Source organism: Helianthus annuus, chromosome 8, assembly GCF_002127325.2.
Source record: "Helianthus annuus cultivar XRQ/B chromosome 8, HanXRQr2.0-SUNRISE, whole genome shotgun sequence".
NCBI lineage: Eukaryota > Viridiplantae > Streptophyta > Magnoliopsida > Asterales > Asteraceae > Helianthus > Helianthus annuus.
Genome location: NC_035440.2, coordinates 68,333,959 through 68,338,318, shown reverse-complemented (window position 1 = coordinate 68,338,318; position 4,360 = coordinate 68,333,959). Strand labels below are relative to the sequence as shown.

General features: G+C 39.2%; 1 long non-coding RNA gene across 1 annotated transcript; it reads left to right on the top strand.

The window, feature by feature from the left end:
• Positions 1-3,184: 3,184 nt before the first annotated feature.
• On the top strand, positions 3,185-3,953 carry LOC110873003. Its single transcript, XR_004864956.1, has 2 exons — positions 3,185-3,328; positions 3,465-3,953. It is a non-coding gene; the product is annotated as an uncharacterized LOC110873003 (long non-coding RNA).
• Positions 3,954-4,360: the final 407 nt, after the last annotated feature.

Genomic DNA, 4,360 nt, shown 5'->3' with positions numbered 1-4,360 from the left:
ATACATTAAGCAAAATTTTGAGAGTTTTGGATAACACGCATTTAGGACTTTTGGAAAACTTATGTCGAAATTAATTAAAGGTCCTCGCGTAGGAACCGTGACTATTAACTCGGGCAAACGCCATCATATTATGTCGTCTATGCTATTTCACTTACCCGAGCAGGTAACCTACGCGGAACGAAACGCTAGGGCGCGAATACACGTGAAACTTAAACTATACGTCAGCGGACGGTTAAATACATCACACACGACTTTCGAGGCAAGGCCTTTGGAAAACATGATTGAGCATGACAACAACAATGCTAACCCCGTCAATGGGAGAACTACTGGTCGAAAGCGGCAAATTGGCAAGTGATCCTGCAAATGACACGAATCATGCTGAGGTACGCTTAAACAAGATTTCATAACGATCGGTACTTAGTCTAAAGAGACTCACAATCATTGGTGCTGTAAAAGAAGTCACATGTCTCCGCATTCCCCCTATTTCATTTATGGCGATTAGGCTATGTTCGACATTCCATGGTAATGTCATTCAACAATCGGACATCGCACGAAATTCCAGGTAAAGTCTTTACATTTCTTTTGTTGAAATTTTGACTTCTTGCATATAGTGAGTAGATTTTTTTGCGTTTCTACTCCCCCTAATGGCCACTGCATCACGAAGATTTTATTTCATGATAACGAACACTTAATTGCTTCATTCTTGACAAATTCATATGTTACACATGCGTTGTTCGTTACGCATGTGGCTTCGCTCGAAATTGTTGCTTTATTAACGTTCAATATTGTTTCGCTATGTCGAATTTTACATTGTGATTCGGATGACCGTATTATTGCAAAACGTTGACTCTTTGATATCGGGTCAATGAGCTCACTGAAACTCATTTCCTTTCTAGCTACATACATGGGTTTTCGTTGTAACCATGTCGAAATTTTCTTGTTGATACATTCATCCATTGTTGGATTGTGCTTAAACCAAGTTCAATTGTTTGAACTTGCTCGTAATATATATTCGATTCAGGATTCCATATGATGGATTGAGGCCATCATATTCGAAATAATCCCCACAAGCACTTCATTTGTCTTGAACCATAATACACTTGTTTGGTCTTCGACTTTATCAAATCGTTTCTTTGATCACTATCACCTTGTGGTGGCGTCTTTCATAAGTTTGAAGCTTGCGCTAATCTCTTTGCTCACATCATACATGGATTTAATTATTTATTTGTTTATTGATATTAAATCCGCTTGTTCGATTTATTGTATTGAATCAGTCTTAATGCAATTGTGTGTTAGATTAACAAGTTCGAGTTGAATATTCTGGTGTACCTCTTAACGGTTCTTTCACCGTCGAGCGAACTTTTTGTGGTGTTCATTGCTTTTCATCTTCGCTCGAAAACATTATTTAATTATTTCATTTTCAGTCGAAAATCCTATGAGATTTGTTCGAAACAAACATTCAAATTTACTTCGTTGAGCCTTTCATTTGATTTCAAACACGGTGATACTTGTTCGATCACCGCTATTATTGAATTATTTTATTCACAACGACACCTTGCGGCGTCGATATAAACTCGTTGCTTGTGCTAATCATGATCAATCGCTTCATGCGAAACTATATATGTTTTTCGTTTGACACATCATTTAAGTAGTCTTAAGGCAACTATGTATTAAGACGATGATACACCAGTTTCGGTTGTATTTCATTTCGGTGTATCCTTGCAACTCAACAATGACAACACATTGATTTTGTTCATTTAATGGTTCGATTGATGACAAATCATTTTCGTGCTTCTATGTCAAATGAATTTTGTTGAATTCGAGTTTCATTTATATAACAACCAACGCAAGATTCCGTTGGTAGTAAATTCTGTTGTTTCAAGAATTGACTTGCTAATTGTGAACGTCCATTTGGAATTCTATTGGTAGAAATTCCTCTTTTGTTGAACCCCGTAAACTTGGTCCCATTGGTGACAGTATCACTATGCTTCGTTCACTCGACATTCAATTTTTGGAACAAACTCAGTTGAACCATTGGGTTCTTATTGATGCAAAATGTCCTTTCACTCACGTAATCTGGATAAGTTTTGATTTGATTACGCGGTTATTCACTTTGGCATTGTTCGGACTTACCTGTGAACGACACAACTCAGAGGAGATAACATAGTCTAAATTTCGAGGACGAAATTTCTGTAATAGGGGGAGAATGTGACAACCGGTAATTAACGGCTTCTAATTACGCGATTAACAAATGTTTAGGCGATAATAAATAGTGTTTAAGACACGAATTAACTTAATTAGGCTCTTGGTATGCCTAGGAACGCCTATTCGACCTTGCAAGTACGCGAATGATGATTTACAGAAAAATTGCGGAACGATAAGCAATAACGAACTGAAGCCGTACAAAACACTGACAACACCGACAAATACGAAGCTTATAAGTATAATTTAAACATATGATGTGGTTTTGCGAAAATATCATGCTTTCAAACGGTACAAACAATAACGAGAACGGAAGCATCAGACACGCGTATTAACTCAAAAACCGAAATTTTACGATATATTTAGCTCTATAACAAAATTTTTGTAACCACAGTCGAAATCGGATCGGAAAACAGATTAACACGGCAACGACGCGATTTTTTTTCGCGATTATTATCGTAAATGACAAACGAATGCGACGACAACAACTACCGGTAGTATTCTACACATTTTTAAAACTAAGATTTTATATTATGACGTTCCGTAAATCTTGGGTTTTGAAAACGGGTTCGTAGGTACTAACGGGCCAACTATAATACGGGGATTGGGCTTGTGGGCCTTGGGCCCAAGCCCATTTAGACAATCTAACCCTAGTATATAAGACTAATGAAACCCTAATAACTTCATTACACCAGCCGCTACCATTCTCTTTTTCCCTCTCAATTCTTGTCTGCACACTAGATACCCTAGACCTACACACTCAAACTTCATACATCTCTCACTTACTACTCTCACCCTCTCAATCATACATGCAGACACAAGGAAAAAGCCACACACACCCCTCGATCTCACCCTCTCCCTCTTGCTTGGATGATCGGCCGATAACACAGCCCCCCTGTTGACCGACGATGATGAGTTAAAGATGATGAAACAGTGATAATGGTGGAGACGACGGAAGCGGCTGCCGTATGCGGCGGCGACGGTTATTGATGTTGTTTTGGCAGAGGAGCGGTAGGAGGGAGACGGAACCGACACAGATCTGGTAAGAATCTCTGGCTACGGCACACGGCGACGGCGGTGACGGTGGTTCCGTCCGACGGTGGGGTAGCGACGTGACGAAGTTCCGGTGAGCATTCCTTTTTTTTCTTTATTTCGGGTGAACTCGAAACGACTACGCAGATTTTAATCAATATATTTTTATGTTGTTTGTTATGGTTCGGATGTTGATGGCGACGGTGGTGCTTTGATGTCAACGGCAGCAGTGGACGGCAGTCATGGTGGTGCACGGTTCGGGTTGGCCCGAGACCTGTTGTGGTTCAGTTTCGAGTCGGTTTTCGGTTCCGGTTCAACCGAGTCAACACAGCGAGTTGACTGGTTAATGCTGGTCAACTCGGGTTTGGTGATCGGGTCAAGGTTCGGTCAACAAGTCAGCAAGTTATTCTTCACAGATTCATGTTATGGGTTATCAGGTCAAGACGCGGGTACTAGTCAGCGGGTCAAACCTGGTCGACTCGGGTCAAACCGAGTCGACTCAGTCAACGCACAGTCAACCGTTGAGTCAACTGGTCAAAGCCAGCCAACTCGGTCAACTCAGTTCGTTTTGGTCAATGCCCGGTCAACTCAGGACCCGGTAAAGTTTTAACGATGCGTTAAACTTTATTCATAGATTCGTAGATTTTTAGTTACGTGACCGAGCTCGACCATATTCGATTAAGTATTAGTTTACATATTAATATACTTGACGAAACGCTTATATATATTGTTACATTGTGAGTAACTGGTTGAATTTTGAAAAAAATAAATCGACACTTAGTTGTCGGGATCGTCCAAAAACAGAGGAAACTCTGCCCGATTTTCATAAAAATCCGAAAAATGACAAATGATTTTATTCCAAAAAAGACACTTATCAAAAATCCGAGTTTTCTTATAAGATAAAATATGGAGTGTATTACTTATTTTGGCGTCGCTTACTAGTTAACGAAAAACCCGATACTTAATTTTAACAAATATAATTCTTTATATTTATTCCAAATGCCTAAAACTCGAAAACTTCTACAACATAACTATAATTAGTTATACTTCATTCAAACGACACTAATTCATGTGATTTTACAAATAAATATAACGTTTATATTTATTTCAAGCATCGTTGATTCAT